The 17,867-nt window shown below is 36.8% G+C and overlaps 1 pseudogene; it reads right to left on the bottom strand.

Annotated features, from left to right (window-relative positions):
- Window positions 1-14,588: 14,588 nt before the first annotated feature.
- Window positions 14,589-16,006, bottom strand: LOC110152943 (uncharacterized; annotated as a pseudogene).
- Window positions 16,007-17,867: the final 1,861 nt, after the last annotated feature.

Below are 17,867 nucleotides of genomic sequence, written 5' to 3'. Positions count from 1 at the left end.
TTACTTTGCCAACAAAGGTCTGTCTAGTCAAGGCTGTGGTTTTTCCAGTGGTCATGTATGGATGTGAGAGTTGGACTGTGAAGAAAGCTGAGGGCTGAAGAATTGATGCTTTTGAACTGTGGTGTTGGAAAAGACTCTTGAGAGTCCCTTGGACTGCAAGGAGATCCAACCAGTCCATCCTAAAGGAGATCAGTCCTGGGTGTTTATTGGAAGGACTGATGCTGAAGCTGAAACTCCAGTACTTTGGCCACCTCATGTGAAGAGTTGACTCACTGGAAAAGACCCTTTTGCTGGGAGGGATTGGGGGCAGGAGGAGAAGGGGATGACAGAGGATGAGATGGCTGGATGGCATCACCAACTCGATGGGCATGAGTTTGATTAAACTCTGGGAGTTTGTGATGGACAGGGAGCCCTGGTGTGCTGCAATTCATGGCATTTTGAAGAGTCGACTGAGCGACTGAACTGAACTGAACTGAACAGACATATGTTTTGGACTTCCCTGGTGGCTCAGTGTTAAAGAATCTGCTTGCAATGCAAGAGACACAGGAGATGTGGATTTTCTCTCTGTCAGTAAGATTCCCTGGAGGAGGGCATGGCAAACCACTTCAGTATTCTTGCCTGAAAAATCCCATAAACATAGCAGCCTGGCAGGGTTAGGAGTCTGGCATTCCATAGGGTTGCAAAGATTCAGACATGACTGAATTTAATGAGCACACTATGTATAAATAACTTTTTCCAACCTATGTGAATTTTTTAGTGCTACATTTAAGAGCAAAATGTTTTAATTACAAACTATAATTCTAATTGTTAACAACTTTTGAGTCCAGATAATAAATTTTTTCTACTCTAAGTTCATGGAAAATGTTCTCATACTCTTCTAAAATTTCATATTTATATCTTTTAATTTTAGTTCAGATCCACTTTAAATTAAACTTTATATAAGTTTTTTTAAATTGCAGTATAGTTGATTTACAATGTTGTGTTAATTCCTGTCTACAGTAAAGTGACTCAAATATATATATATATGTAAATATATATATTTACATATATATATGTTCTTTTGTATTCATTTCTATTTAGTTTATCACAGGATATTGAATGTAGTTCTTCATTCTGCAGAGTAGGACCTTGTATGCTACACAACAGTTTGCATCTACTAATCCCAGACTCCTAGTCCATCCCTCCCCCTCGGCAACCATCAAGCCTGTCCTCTGTGCCTGAGTCTGTTTTTGTTTCCTTCATAGTTCATCTGTGTCGTATTGGAATTCCCACATATAAGTGATACCTTGTGGTATCTGTCTTTCCATTTCTGACTTAGTTCACTTAGTGTGATATTCTCTGGTTCTGTCCATATCGTTGCAACTTTATTCATCCGTCTGTTGATGAACGTTTAGCTTGTTTCCATGGATGGGTTATTATGAATACTGCTGCTATGAACATAGGGTATGTGTATTTTTTGAGTTATAGTTTTGTCCAGATATATGTCCAGGAGTGGGATTGCTGGATCATATGGAAACTATTCTTAGCTTTTCGAGGAACCTCCATACTGTTTTCCATAGTGACTGGACTAACTTACATTCCCACCAGCAGAACAGGAGAGTTCCTTTTTCTCCACATCCTCACCAGCATTTGCTATTTGCAGACCTTCTGATGATGGCCATTCTGACTGGCATAAGGTGGTACTTCATTGTAGTTTCAATTTGCATTTCTTTAATAATTAGTGATGTTGAGCACCTTTTTACATTCCGATCAGCCACTTGTATTTCTTCTCTGGAGATATGTCTATTTAGGTCTTCTGCTCATTTTTCAATTGGGTTATTTGGGTTTTTTTGTTATTTTTGTTGTTGTTGAGTTGTATGAGCCGTTTAAATTGAGCCCTTGGTTTCATCATTTGCAGATTTTCTTCCATTCCATAGATTGTCTTTTTGTTTTGTTTATGGTTTCCTCAAAATGTTTATAAGTTTGATTAAGTCCTATTTACCTCTGTTATTTCTATTTCCTGGGGAAACTGACCTAAGTAAACTTTGGTATGATTTTTATCAGGAAATGTTTTGCCTATGTTTTATTCTATGAGTTGTATGGGGTCATGTCTTATATTTAAGTCTCTAAGCCATTTTGAGTTTGTTTTTGTGTATGGTGTGACAATGTGTTTTAACTTCATTGATTTATATGCAACTGTCCAAATTTCTAATACCACTTGCTGAAGAAGCTGTCTTTTTCCATTGTATATTGTCTCTTCTGTTGAAGATGAACTACAGGTGTGTAGGTTTATTTCTGGACTCTATTCTATTTCATTGATCCAATCATCTGTTTTTGGTCAGTACCACACCATTTTGATTACTGTTCCTTTATAGTATTGTCTAAAGTCTGGGAGGGTCATACCTCCTCTTTGTTTTCTTCTTCAGGACTGCTTTGTTAATTCTGGGTCATTTTTATTTCATGTAAATTTTAGGATTATTTGTTCCAGTACTGTGAAAAATAGCATAGGTGATTTGACAGGGATTACATTAAATCTGTAGATTTCTTTGGGTAATATGACAATTTTAACAATATTAATTCATCCAATCCAAGAGCTTAGGATATATTTCCATTTCTTTGAATTGTCTTAAATTCCCTTTATTAATGTTTTAATTCTTACCATGTAAATCTTTCCCACTGTCTGTCAGGTTTTTGTCTAAGTATCTTTTGGAGTGACTTTAAAGAGTATTGTTTATTCATGTCTCCTTTCTGATATTTCATTGTTAGTTTAAAGAAATACACCAATTTTTGTAAGTTAATTTGTATCCTACTACTTTGTTGAGATGGTCAGTTCTAGTAGTTTGTACGTAGAGTCTTTAAAGTGCTCTATAGGTAGTATCACATTATCTGCATATAATGAATTTTACCTCTTCCCTTCCAAACTGGATACATTGATTTCTTTTTCTTGTCTGATTGCTGTGCATAGGACATCCAATATTATGTTGGATACAAGATGAGAGTTGGCATCAATGTATTTTTCCAGATTTTAACACGAAATCTTTCAATTTTTCACTGTTGTGTGTTATAGTGTCTGCAGCTTTGTCATAAATAGCTTTTATTATGTTGAGATGTTCCCTTTATACCCACTTTGTAAAAGTTTTTATCGTGTTTGGATTATGAATATTGTCAAATACTTTTTTTTTGTACCTATTGAGAAATTCATGTGGTTTTAGCCTTTTCTTTTTTTGATGTGGTATATTTTGTATGTTAGACTATCTTGTGAATTTGGGATGAATTCCGCTTGGTCATGGTGTTTGATCTTTTTTTATGTGTTGTTGGATTCAGTGTGCTAATATTTTGTTGAAAATATTTGTATCCATATTTTTGAAATATATAGTCCTATAATTTTCCTTTTTCCTGGTGTCATTGTTTGGTTTTGATATTAGGGTGATGATGACTTTATAAAATATCTTCAGGAGTGTTCCTTCCTCACCAGTCTTTTGGAAGAGTTTGAGAAGGATCGGTTAAAGGATTTTTTTTTTTTTTTTTTGTACATTTGATAGATGTCACCTGTGAATCCATTTGGTCCTGGACTTCTGATTATAGGGATTTTATTTTCTTCTTACAGATTCTATTTCACTCCTAGGGATTTGTCTGTTTAAATTATCTGTTTCTTCTTGATCCACTTTTGGTGGGGTGTTTGTATCTAGAAACGTGTCTGTTTCTTCTAGGTTATTGAATTTGTTGGCCTATAATTGTTCATAGTATTCTCTTGTTTTGTTGTTTTTGTTTCTCATATTTCAGTTCTTCAAACACATTTTTGTACTTTTATTGAGATTTTAAAAATAAATAACATTATTGTCTGTAAAGAATGGCTTTATTTTTCTCTTTTCAATTTTTGTCTTTTATTATCTCTTTTTATCATATTCTGCAAGTGTTAAAGGGCTTTCCTGGTAGCTCAGCTGGTAAAGAATCCACCTGCAGTGCAGGAGACCCCAGTTCAATTCCTGTGTCAGGAAGTTCCCCTGGAGTAGGGATAGCTACCCACTCCAGTAGAGATGTTACATGCCCAATTTTGCAATGATATTATGCTTGCTCTAAACAGCCATGTTCCTTTTAACAATATTGAAAGAGGCAAAAGCCTAGTCTGTTATTTTTATACACAAATTTGTCTTTTTGGTTCTTTTCATTCTGTCTTGCACATCTGGGTTTCTGCCCTGGTATAGTTTTCTTTCACCATAACAATGTCTAAGCATTACATCTTGTAGGGCAAGTCTGCTGGCAATGTGGCTTTTTTGTTTTCCTTTAAATGAAAATAATTTTTTATCTCTCTCATTTTGAAGAATATTTTCACTGAATATACAATTCTGGTTAATGTTTTTTCTTTCTTCAGTGCTTAAGCACTTTTTTCCCTTCAGCACTTTAAATATGATATTTCTTTGTCTCATGGCTTCTATTTCTAAGTAAGAAATGGTCTGTTTCACACCTAAGTAAAGCATCTTTCTGGCTGTTATAATTTTTATAAACCTATTTTTAATTTTCAGCAGCTTAACTATTATTGGAACAAGGTGTTTTTTTTTTATATTAATTTTCTCTTCACTATTGTTGGAATTTGCATTTACCTCAAAATATAAGGGAAATTTTTGCCTATTTTTTCAGTATATTTCCCTGACTTTTTCCTGTTCCGTTTCAAAATCAATCTCCCCACCCCACCTCTATTTTCCATTTGGTTTTGAGCTCCAATTATATATATATTTAAAATTTGTTTTTCATCAATAAAGTTTGCTTTTATAGCAGTTTCAGATTTACAGCAGAATTGAGTGGCAAGTGTACAAAATTCTCATATACTTTCTATTTTCATACACACAATTGTCCCCACTACTGACATCCTCTACCTAAGTGGTACATTTGTTATAACTCATGAGCCTATATTGGTCCATCATTATCACCCAAAGCCATAGATCACAGTAGAGTTCACTGTTAGTGTTTTACATTCTATGGGTTTTGACAAATGTATAATGATATATATCCTCCATTGTAGTATTATAAAAAAATCACTTTGCTGCCCTAAAAAATCTTCTATCCTCTGCTTATTCATTCTATCTTCTCTACCCAAATTTTTGATCTTTTTACTGTCTTCACAGTTATGTCTTTTTTAGAATGCTGTATACTTGGAATCAGACAGTATGTAACCTTTTCAGATTAGCTTTGTTTCACTTAGTAATATGCATTTAAGATTCTTTTATGTCTTTTCATGACTCAGTAGCTCATTTTTTGTTGTTGTTGCTGAGTATTATTTCATGGTTTGTTTGTACAATGATTTATTTACTTAAGAACATCTTGGTTGTTTCCAAGTTCTATTATGAGTAAAGTTGGTATGAGTAAAGTTGATATAAATATTCATGTATAGGTTTTTGTGTTAAAATAATGTATCAGTTTCTTGGGGGAGATATCAGGGAGCACAATTATTGTGTTGTATGGCTATAGTACATTTATTTTGTAAGAAATTACTGAATTGACTTCCAAAGTGGCTATACCATTTTGCGAATGAATTAGTTTTTTTTATTCACAACCTCACCAGCATTTAGTGTCAGTGTTTTGAATTTTGGCCATTCTAATAGGTGGGTAGTGATACTTCACAATTGTTTTAATTTATAATCACCTAATGATATATGATCTTGAGCATGTTTTCAAATGCTCACTTGCATCTTTTTATCCTCTTCACTTAGGTGACTGTTCAGGTAGGTCTTTGGTCTATTTTTTAATCAGGTGATTGGTCTTCTTATTGTTGAGTTTCAAGCACTTATAATAGTGCTTTATCAGATGTATCTTTTGCTAGTATTTTCTCCCAGTCTGTGACTTGTCTTCTCATTATCTTGGTACCATCTTTCTCAGGGAAGTTTTAACTTTAATGAAGTTCAACATGTCAAATATTTCTCTCATGAATCATGACTTTTGTGTTGTATATAAAAAGTTATTGCCATAAAGGTCTAGGTTTCTCCCATGTTATTTTCTATAAGTTGTTTCATTTTTGGTTTTACACGTAGACCTATTATCCACTTTGAGTTAATTTCGGTGAAAGGTGAAGAGTGTCTAGGTCCATTCTTTTCTTCTAGCACCATTTGTTGAAAAAATTGTCTTTGCTTCATATTATTGCATTTGCACCTTTGCCAAAGATCAGCTGACCATCCTTATTCCACTGATCTCTTGTCTGTTCTTTCAGCAGTACCACAGTGTCTTGGTCACTATTCAGTTCAGTTCAGTTCAGTTGCTCAGTCGTGTCCAACTCTTCGAGACCCCATGAACTGCAGCACACCAGGCCTCCCTGTCCATCATCAACTCCCAGAGTCCACCCAAACCCATGTCCATTGAGTAGGTGATGCCATCCAACCATCTCATCCTCTGTCGTCCCCTTCTCCTCCTGCCCTCAATCTTTCCCAGCATCACGGTCTTTTCCAATGAGTCAGCTCTTTGCATCAGGTGGCCAAAATATTGGAGTTTCAGCTTCAACATCAGTCCTTCCATTGAATACCCAGGACTGATCTCCTTTAGGATGGACTGGTTGGATCTCCTTGCAGTCCAAGGGGCTCTCAAGGGTCTTCTCCAACACCACAGTTCAAAAGCATCAATTCTTCTATGCTCAGCTTTCTTTATAGTCCAACTCTCACATCCATACATGACCACTGGAAAAACCATAGCCTTGACTAGACAGATCTTTGTTAGCAAAGTAATGTCTCTGCTTTTTAATATGCTGTTTAGGTTGGCCATAACTTTCCTTCCAAGGAGTAAGTGTCTTTTAATTTCATGGCTGCAGTCACCATCTACAGTGATTTTGAAGCCCAGAAAAATAAAGTCTGACACTGTTTCCACTGTTTCCCCATCTATCTGCCATGAAGTGACGGGACCTATAGCTTTGTAGTAAGTCTTGAAGTCAAGTAGTGCTAGTCTTCCCACTTTGTTCTTTTTTGATGTCAGATTGACTCATAAATTTTTGTTCCTTCATAGACTCGAGGCTCAGTTTGTCAACAACAGCAACAAAACTTGCTGAGATTTTAATTGGAATTGCATTGAATTTATAGATCAAAGTGACTTCTTCACAATATCGAGTCTCCCTCTCAATGAGTGAAAGTGTTTCCATTTATTTAGTTATTTGATATCTTTCATTAGAGTTTTATAATTTTCTTCATGCTGTTTGCTGTTTAGTTGCTAAGTCCTGTCTGACTCTTTGTGACCCCATGAACTGTAACCCACAAGGCTCCTCTGTCTGTGGGATTTTCCAGGCAAGAATACTGAAGTGGGTTGCCATTTCTTTCTCCAGGGGATCTTCCTGACCCAGAGATCAAACCCATGTCTTATACATTGGAAGGTAGCTTCTTTACCACCAAACCACCAGGGAAGCAATTTGCTTCATGTAGATCTTACAAATAACTTGTTAGGTTTCTATATAAATATTTCATTTTAGAGTGTTAATATCAAGAGTACTATTTTTCATTTCAAATTCCTCTTGTTCATTGGTGGTATTTTTAATCTTATTTAGTTTGGGACTGAAGTTATTCTTAAGTCATCTTGTCAGGAGCTCCGCTGAGCTGGTACAAAGGGGTGAGCTGCCGAGTGTCAGAAGAAGACAAAAATGAACTTACTACGATGACAAAAGCAAGAGTCTCATACTGGAGAGAGGCCAGTTTCCCCTATTCCACTTTTCCCATGGAAAGGCACACAGGTTGATGACCAAGTGGATTAACACAGAAGTGGGAGTCATCACAGTACTGAGGGACCCGTAACAACATGCATGCTCTGGCAGTTTCACGCACTCTGGGGTCAAAGGAGGAGGGTGAGGAAGAGGGCTAGGAGTAGAAAGGCAATTGGTACTGAGTTAGAGTGGAGAAAAGTATGTTCAAGTTCCCCACTCCCATCCCCATATGGAAACCTCAGCCGAAGACCTCCATCCAAAGTCCTGGCGATGAAGGCACAGGGGCTAGGGGATTTTGCAGATGGGGAAAGAGCATGATTATGCAAAGGAACTGGAATCCTTGACTGCAACTTCAGAGACTGTGATACTCTGAGTGAAATGGGGAAGGAAGCTTTCTCTCATATGGCCTGATGAAGAGTTAGCCTTAGTAATGGCCTATTTCCCTGAAAGATCACACATAGGTTTTCAACTAGAAGCTAGATGTCTCAATGAATTTTTACTTTTAAACCAAATACCCTGAGTATTTAGGTGATCATTTCTTGCTTCGTGTCCATCATTTTGATATTCCCAAGCACTGTATAATTCTGTTAACTTGGTCTGATATTAACCCTGTGATATTTGCTTTCTGATGGGGCCTGTGGTATCTGGTCCTCATATTTGCAATCCCATGCTCAGCAAGGACAAGGGAATAATCACATATATTTACTAGACCCAGCCTTACCACTTCCTATTCCGATAACAAATACCTTGATCTGTAGGTTCTAGCTGCCCCAGCTGCCAGGTATTTCAATATCTGCCTAATCAACTCAATGAAGATGTCTTGACCTTGAATTCTGTTTCCTATGCTCCATAAGCAGCTGTCTTAAAATTATTCCAAGGTAGAGAGCCAGAATAAAGATGAGGATCATTCTGTGTGTTTTTCTTTGCTCAGGGATTGCAGGTCTTTTATGTCTATTGTCGAATTCCTGAGAACAGTTGCTTTGTGCATGTTGTCTAGTATTAAGATTCTGTATGGCAAGATGGAAACACAGTACCAGTAATTCATCATTTTCAAGTAGTAAGACTTTTAGGCCATGATTATATTTTTGCACTGAAACTTTCCTTCATTTTGTTAAAATTATGTGATCTGAAGAAACAAATACAGGGCATTGCCATGGACATATTCTTGATAGTTTTGCTATAAAATTCCTAAGAAATAACACAAAATATTAATGATTTCTTCAATTCAGAAATAAATATTTAATGTACAATTAAAAAGATAATCACTAACCCTGTGCTTAGTCACTGAGTTGTGTCTAACTCTTTGTAACCCCTTATACTGTAGCCCAACAGGCTCCTCTGTCCATGGGAATTCCCCAGGCAAGAATACTGGAGTGGGTTGCCATGCTCTCCTCCAGGGGATCTTCCCCACCCAGGCATCGAACCCAGGTCTCCCACATTGCAGGTGGATTCTTCACCAGTTGAGACACAAGGGAAGCCCAACCACTAACCCTACAAGAGGTAAAATAGAATATTGGTAAATGATCCGAACATGAAATATAGTGATACATAAAAAAATAACATGGTGTATAACATAACTAGGAATTTAAAATGGAAAAAATCTGAAATCTTTTTTAAAAACTAAATTAGGAATTTAAGGACAGAAACGGTATGGACCTAACAGAAGCAGAAGATATTAAGAAGAGGTGGCAAGAATACACAGAAGAACTATACAAAAGTGATCTTAATGACACAGATAACCACGATAGTGTGATCACTTTTTGTGTGATCGCTTCCACAGTACATGAACCGAGAACTTCCAGATGTTCAAGCTGGGTTTAGAAAAGGCAGAGGAACCAGAGATCAAATTGCCAACATCCGTTGCATCATAGAAAAAGCAAGAAAATTCCTGGAAAAGCATCTAATTCTGTTTCATTGACTACACAAGCCTTTGACTGTGTTGGTTACAACAAACTGGAAAATTTTTGGAGATGGAATTGCTGGATGGGTATTACCAACCTCCTGAGAAACCTGTATTCAGGTCAAGATGCAACAGTAAAAACCAGACATGGAACAGTGGGCTGGTTCACCATTGGGAAAGGAATAGGTCAAGGCTGTATATTGTAACCCTGCTTATTTAACTTATATGCGAGTACATCATGTGAAATGCAGGCTGGAAGAAGCACAAGCTGGAATCAAGACTGCTGGAAGAAATATCCATAACCTCAGATATGAAAATGACACCACCCTTATGACAGAAATCTAAGAGGAACTAAAGAGCCTTTTGATGAAGGTGAAAGAGGAGACTGAAAAAGCTGGCTTAAAACTCAACATTCAAAAAATGAAGATCACGGTGTCCAGTCCCATCCCTTCATGGCAAATAGATGGGTAAAAATGAAAACAGTGGGAAACTTTACTTCCTTGTGCTCCAAAATTCCTGCAGATGGTGACTGCAGCCATGGAATTAAAAGACGCTTGCTCCTTGGAAGAAAAGCTATGACAAAACTAGACATGTTAAAAAGCAGAGCCAAAAAGCAGAGATATTACTTTCCCCATAAAGGTCTATCTAGTCAAAACTATAGTTTTGCCAGTAGTCATGTAAGAATGTGAGAGTTGGACCATAAAGAAGGCTGAGCACCGAAGAACTGATGCTTTTGCACTGTGGTAGTGGAGAAAATTCTTGAGTGTTCCTTGGACAACAAGATGAAACCAGTCAATTCTAAAGGAAATTAACCCTGAATATTCACTGTAAGGACTGATCCTGAAGCTGAAACTGCAATACTTCGGCCACCTGATTTGAAAAACTCTCATTGGAAGACCCTGATGCTGGGAAAGATGAAGGCAGGAGAAGGGAACAAGTTGAGATGATCAGATGGCATCACCGATTCAGTGGACATGGATTTGAGCAAACTCCAAGAGCCTGAACAACAGGGAAGCCTGGTGTGCTGTCATCTATTGGGTCACAAAGTGACTGAACAACAACTAATAACTTTTTAGATCATATAATTATTTACACATGTTCTCTTTTTATTTAGCCTTTCCTCAGTTTAACTGTGATAATTTTTATATTTGTCATTTGACTTCAACCTTTCTTAGATTACTCACATGGTAGTTTGTTTCATAATTACTGTTACTCTCTATCATTTTTTTGTATAATTGTTTCATTTTTTTCTATATCTAAGTGACTGTTATCGATTTCTCTGTATTGAAAATTTTAAAAACTTTGCACAAATCATCTTTCATGGTCTTTCTGGGTGCTTTTTTTCTTTGAATTATATATAGTTGAAATACATGGGATCCAGGATTTCTTTCTGTTTTCATTTACTTAACTTTGGACACTACTTTAAGTTTTACAATTATCTTTGATTTTTTTTTAATCTTACTATAAGTAGGATATATTTGAATTTGTTTCTGACTGTAGTTATTTTTATAGCCCACATATTTTCTCTCTGCATTCCTTTATCCTTGTATATTTTTAAAAACTCTGTTTTAACATTAATTTTTCTATTTCCAATTTTTAATATCTTATCCATAGCTATGATATAATAATAATGCCAGTTATTTTACTGCAAGCAGCACTTAAAAATTTTAAATGCATTTATTATATTTTGCCTTTCTGTCATCTTAAAGGCTGTATTAGCAACTCTAAAATCTCAGATAATTTAATCTGAGGTATGTAATATAAGGTATGTAATCCAATAGTTTTGCTTCAGATCTTCTTTCCCCAAGTATTTGTGAATCATTGACTATATAATCAGGAATTCTGACTGAGATTATTCTTACTATATTAAATAGTATCTTCATGTAGTACTTTTTTAATTTTTACTTGTATCTCATGTTTAAAAACTGATCTTAAAACATTTATTTTGAACATATCTTTTCAGCTTCAGTGCTATTCTTATTTGGGACCAGATGATTCTTTGTTGTGGAGAGCTGTCCTGGGCATTGTAGGATATTTAGCAAGCTATGCTTAGTTGTGACAATCAAGAATGTCTGCAGATTTTGCCAAATGTTCTCTGGAGATAGGTAATATCACCTGTTATTTTGATAGAGACGTCATTGAATCTACAGATTGGTTAGTATGGATATCTTAACAACATTAATTCTTCCAGTCCATAAATGAAGGATATCTATTTCTTTATATAATTTTTAATTTTCTTCATCAGGTTTTCAAAGTTTTCAGAGTATGGGTCTTATACCTACTTGTTTAAGTATATTCCTAGGTATATTTATTTCTTTTAAATGTAATTTTAAAGGGAGTATTTTCTTGATTTCTTTCTTATAGTTCATTACTAATGTATTAAAAGATACTTTTGTGTATGTTTGCATTGATTCAGGTTGGTGCTGATATTTTTTAAAATAGTTAACGAGAACAGTGATAGAAATAACCTATTATTTACTGAATTCAGATATACTATGCATTAAAAACATTATCTTATTTAATCCTCACAACAATGTCAATTTTCAGAAGACAAAAATACTTGAAGAAATTCAATTAGAATGAACATACCAAGTTTTCAAAGATGTGGGCTAGTACTTTTATCTACTGATAACAGAAATACACAGGTGGCACTAGTGGTAAATAACCCATCTGCCAACACAGGAGACAAAAGAGACATGGGTTTAATCCCTGGGTTGGGAAGATCCCCTGGAGTAGGGCATGACTACCCACTCCAGTATTCTTGCCTGGAGAATCCCATGGAGAGAGGAGCTTGGCAGGCTCCAGTCTACAGTGTCACAGAGTCAGACACAACTGAAGCAACTGACCATGCAACATAAATACAAAATGGAAGAGTTTTTTAAAACAGGATGGTAGTTTCTTTAAAATTTAAAACATGCGTATGTTCCAGTCGTTCAACGCTCAGTATTTATAATGGAAAAGAAGACATGGAGGTTTGTACAAATATTCATAAAGCTTTAGAATTGATGTCTTTGAACTGTGGTGCTGGAGAAGACTCCTGAGAGTCACTTGGACAGCAAGGAGATCAAACCAGTCAATCTTAAGGGAAATCAATCCTGAATACTCATTGGAAGGACCGATCCTGAAGCTGAAACTCCAGTATTTTGGTCGTTTGATGCAAATAGCTGACTCATTGGAAAAGTCCCTAATGCTGGGAAAGATTGAGAGCAGAAGGAGAAGAGGGCATTAAAGGATGAGGTAGCTGGATGGCAAAACCGATGCAATGGACATGAACATGGGCAAACTTTGGGAGATGCTGAGGAGAGAGGCCTGGCCTGATGCTGTCCATGGGGTTGCAAAGAGTCTGACATGACTGGGCAACTGAACAATAGCAACTAGAAACTATACAAACGCCCGTCAAAAATTGAATAGATTAATAAACTTTGGTATAGATACCATTGGGATATTTCTCAGCAATACAAAGGAATACATTTTTTTACAAATTCAGCTATTAAAAAAATCTCAAAATTTATGCTGAATGAAAGAAACCAGGAAAAACTAGGATTCATTCTATCTATATAGAATTCTAAAATAATACCTATTGATCTATAAGGCTAGAAAGCAGATCAGTGGTTACCTGGAGACACTATGGGGGGAGGGCTGTCATGTAACAAAAGGGCATAAAACATTTATGGTTAGATCCACTCATTTTCTAGATTATATGACTATTAAGTAGCTTAGATAGAATGATTTTTTCATTGAATTCTTATTTACATGCTATCAAATTCACTCAATTTAAGTAAATTTTGAACTACTGTAATTGTTTATAGTTGTAGAACTACTGTAGAGCCTTTTCCTCATCATAAAGTTTCTTACTTTCTTATTATACCCACTCCCAACCACAGGCGTTCTCTATTCTGCCTTGTTTTTCAGTCACTAAGTCATGTATGCATGACTGCAGCACACCAAGCTTCCCTGCTCTCCACTATCTCCCAGAGTTTGCTCAGATTCATATCCACGGAGTCGGAGATGCTATATAACCATCTCATCCTGTGCCAACCTCTTCTCCCTCCTTCAATCTTTCCCAGCAAAAGGATCTTTTCCAATGAGTCGGCTCTTCACATCAGGTGGCCAAAGTATTGGAGCTTCAGCATCAGTCCTTCTAACGAGTATTCAGGGTTAATATCCTTTAGGATTGACTAGTTTGATCTCCTTGAAGGACTCTTGAGAGTCTTCTCCAGAACCACAATTCAAAGACATCGATTCTCCAGCGCTCAGCCTTCTTTATGGTCCAACTTTCACATCTATACGTGATTACTGAAAAAAAACAAAAACAAAAACATAGTTTTTACTTATATGGACCTCTGCCAGCAAAATGACGTCTTTGCTTTGTAATACTCTGTCTAGGTTTGTCATAGCTTCTGTTCCAAGGAACAAGCATCTTTTAATTTCACAGCTGCAATCACTGTCCACAGTGATTCTGGAGCCCAAGAAAATAAAATATGTCACTACTTCCACCTTTTCCCCATCGATTTGTCATGAAGTGATGGGACCGGTTGCAGTGATCTTAGTTTTTTGAATGTTGAGTTTTATGTCAGCTTTCTCACTGTCCTCTTTCACCCTCATCAAGAGGCTATATAGTTTTTCTTCAATTTCTGCCATTAGAGTGATGTCATCTGCATGTCTGAGGTTATTGATATTTCTCCTAGCAAACTTGATTCCAGCTTGGGATTCACCCAGCCTGGCATTTCCTATGATGTACTCTGTGCAAGTTAAAAAAGCAAGGTAACAATATGCAGCCTTGACATACTCCTTTCTCAATTTTGAACCAGTCTGTTTTTCCATGTACAGTTCTGTTGCTTTTTTTTTCTCTTTTCTTTTCTTAAACATTTTATTCACATTATAGAGGGATTTATGTTTGCTTTTTTCCAATCATTAACTGAGTGGTTGAGAAGTACTGAATCCATCACTACTTTGATGACACAGTTAAGATTTCAGATTCACTTTTCCAGGTACCAAGAGTTCCCTCTAAATCAAATCAGCCTTTGTATATATTTATTTTTACTGAACATAGTAATGCCTGTTGCTATCTCTGAAGCATAATCACATCTTCGGTCGCTGTTTCTCCAGGTGAAGCAGCTGCTTGGAATTGAAAGCTCCCCTCTTTTTTTTTTTTTTTTTTTTGTCTTATAAATTGAACTTCATCGTCATTCCACATGTGTACTTCATTCAACATTCCACATTCAATCAAAGCAAGTGCAACCGGTACAGGTACCCTTCCCAATCCTGCCACACAAGGCACAGCAGCACAGCAACCTGGTTCTTCACGATATTTGGTTTTTAGTAGGCTTAGCCAGTCATCTACTATCTAATTGGGGGTGGCGCTCTACCATCAAAAGGCCAATCTAGAACGTGGATTTTCTTCTTTTTCAATATGTAGCATCATAAACTTGAGCCAAAGTTGTCACTTCGTACTTCTTAAGTTCCTCAGTGAATGAACTCGTTGAGGGTAGCATTGGTAGGGTTGTGGGTTATCAGAAGACTCATATTCTCATAGGAGATCTCCACAAGGGCTGGACGGTTCGTTACGGCAAATAAAACATGTGACCGTGCGTGTGTGTGTGATGGTGAAAATGAAAAAAAAAAAAGAAAAAAAATCAATAAATCTTGAAATGTTTCACAGCAGAAAACATTAAAAAGACCACTAAAATGCCTAAATCAGTTCTCTCTATTCAACTTTCTTTCAGAAACTTCTCTCTTCAAGATAAGCAGAAGTATTTGGAATCCACTTGAATCCAAATTCAACTCGGGCCTCAATGTCTGCTGATGGATACCTTCAGACTACAAAAAAAAAAAAAAAAAAAAATCCAACTACGTACAAATCTTAAGCAGCCTTTACTACATGTATGCACTAGTGAAACAAGTTAAAAGCGTAGGTCGCTCTCCACTTTTGTTTACTTGTAGCTTAATTTTACTGGAGTCATTAACAGAAATATGCTTGCAAAAAAAAAAAAAGAAAGAAAGAAAGAAAAAGATACAACTATTTCTGAGGCCAATCTGAGTGTCCAGAGTCTTCAAGGCAATACTATTTATGGCACATACAACCTCCGAGCTCACTTGTCAGCAGAAACGCCATGCTGAGCCTGGCAGAAGTCCGCCCTCGCGCTCAGAATCGCCATAAATATCCAACATATATTCCAATGGAAAACGCTGCCGAGCTGAGGTCTGGGCATTGAAGTCTGGCAGCTGCGGCGGCGGCGACGACTCCCCTCCGGCCTCTGCGCGGACACCCGGCTCGGCCGGCGGCGGCGCGTGTCCGAGTCCGTGTAGATGCTGCTGCTATGGCCGCCGCCGCCCCGTGGGCGTCGCCTCTGCGCTGTGACCGCCGCTGCCGGGACAGGTAATGGGATCTGGCATTCCCATCTTTTTAAGGATTTTCCACAGTTCGTTATGACCCACACAGTCAAAGGTTTTTGCATAGTCAATGAAGCAAAAGTAGATCTTGTTTTTTTTTGGTTGGTTTGTTTTTTAATTCCCTTGCTTTCTCTATGGTCCAACAAACATTGGCAATTTGATGTCTGCTTCCTCTGGCTTTTCTAAATTCTGCTGGTACCTGTGCAGGTTCTCTGTTCATGGTGTGTTGAAGCCTAACTTGAAGGATTTTGAGCATTTCTTTGCTAGCGTGTGAAATGAGTGCAATTGTGTGGTAGTTTGAACATTCATTGGCATTGCCCTTCTTTAGGATTGGAATTCTTTGGGATTGGAACTGACCTTTTCCAGTCCTGCAGCCACTGCTGAGTTTTTCAAATTTGGTGACATATTGAGTGTAGCACTTTAAAAGCATCGCCTTTTAGGATTTTAAAAAGCTCAGCTGGAACTCCCTTGCTTGCTTTGTCTACATTCATTATAAGTTTACTTTTATTTTACAAGCTGCAACTATTTGGAATCATACAGTATATAATCTCTTGTATTTGACTCTTAAATTGGCATACTGGTATGAAAATCACCCAGGTTATTACATGTGTTAATATTGCATTTCCTTTTATTTCTGAGTGTTATTTCATAGTATGACTATGCTAGAATTTTTGTTTAAATTTATCCATGTTTTAATTGAAGGATAATTGCTTTTCAGAATTTTATTGTTTTCTTTCAAACCTCAACATGAATGAATCAGCCACAGGTATACATATGTCCTCTTCCTCTTGAACCTCCCTCTCATCTCCCTCCCCATCCCACTCTTCTTGGTTGATACAAACCCCCTGTTTGAGTTTCCTGAGCCATACAGCAAATTCCTGTTGGCTAACTAGTTTACATATGGTAATGTAAGTTTCCACCTTACTCTGTGCATACATCTCACCCACTTCTCCCCTCTTCCCATGTCTGTAAGTCTGTTTTCTATGTCTGTTTTTCCATTGCTGTCCTGCAAATAGAGTCTTTGGTACCATCTTTCTAGATTCCATATATATAGGTGTTAGTATATGATATTTATCTTTCTCTTTCTGACTTACCTCAGTCTATATAATAGGCTCTAGGTTCATCCACCTCATTAGAACTGACTCAAATATGTTTCTTTTTATGGCTGAGTGTATATATACATTGTGTATATATACTACAGCTTCTTTATCCATTCATCTGTGGATGGGCATCTAGGTTGCTTCAGTGTTTTAGCTATCGTAAATAATGCTGCAATGAACACTGGGGTACATGTGTCTTTTTCCATTTTAGTTCCCTCAGGATATATGCCCAGGAGTGAGATTGCTGGGTCATATGGTGGTTTTATTCCTTGTTTTTTAAGTAAACTCCATACCATCTTCCATAGTAGCTGTATCAATTTATATTCCCCCCAACAGTACAAGAAGGTTCCCTTTTATCCACACCCTCTCCAGCATTTATTGTTTGTAGACTTTTTGATGATGGCCATTCTGACCAGTGTGAGGTGACATCTTATTGTAGGTTTGATTTGCATTCCTAGAATTTCTTTGTCCATTTACCACTTGTGGATTTGTATGCTTGCTTCTAGATTTCATATATTATCTGTCCACATATTTCTGTAGGCATGTTTTTATTTCCTTTGGGTAAATGGCTAGGAGTAAAATTGCTGGATCCTATGATAAGCATCTGTTTACCTTTATAAGATACTGCCATACTGCTTTCCAAAGTGGTTGGGCCACTTAGCATTTGCATTGCTAATTTTCAAAATTTTCAATTAGCACATGCTCACCCACATTTGGTTCATTAGTTTTTAGCTGTTCTAGTTGGTATAAAATGGTATTTTATTGTTGTTTAATTTACATTTTTTCATGAATATTCATGTGCTTATTGAATATATATACATACACA

This window comes from Odocoileus virginianus, chromosome 11 (genome assembly GCF_023699985.2).
Source record: "Odocoileus virginianus isolate 20LAN1187 ecotype Illinois chromosome 11, Ovbor_1.2, whole genome shotgun sequence".
In the NCBI taxonomy this organism is placed as follows: domain Eukaryota; kingdom Metazoa; phylum Chordata; class Mammalia; order Artiodactyla; family Cervidae; genus Odocoileus; species Odocoileus virginianus.
Note: the sequence above shows the minus strand (reverse complement) of the source record. Positions and strands in the feature narration are given on the sequence as shown.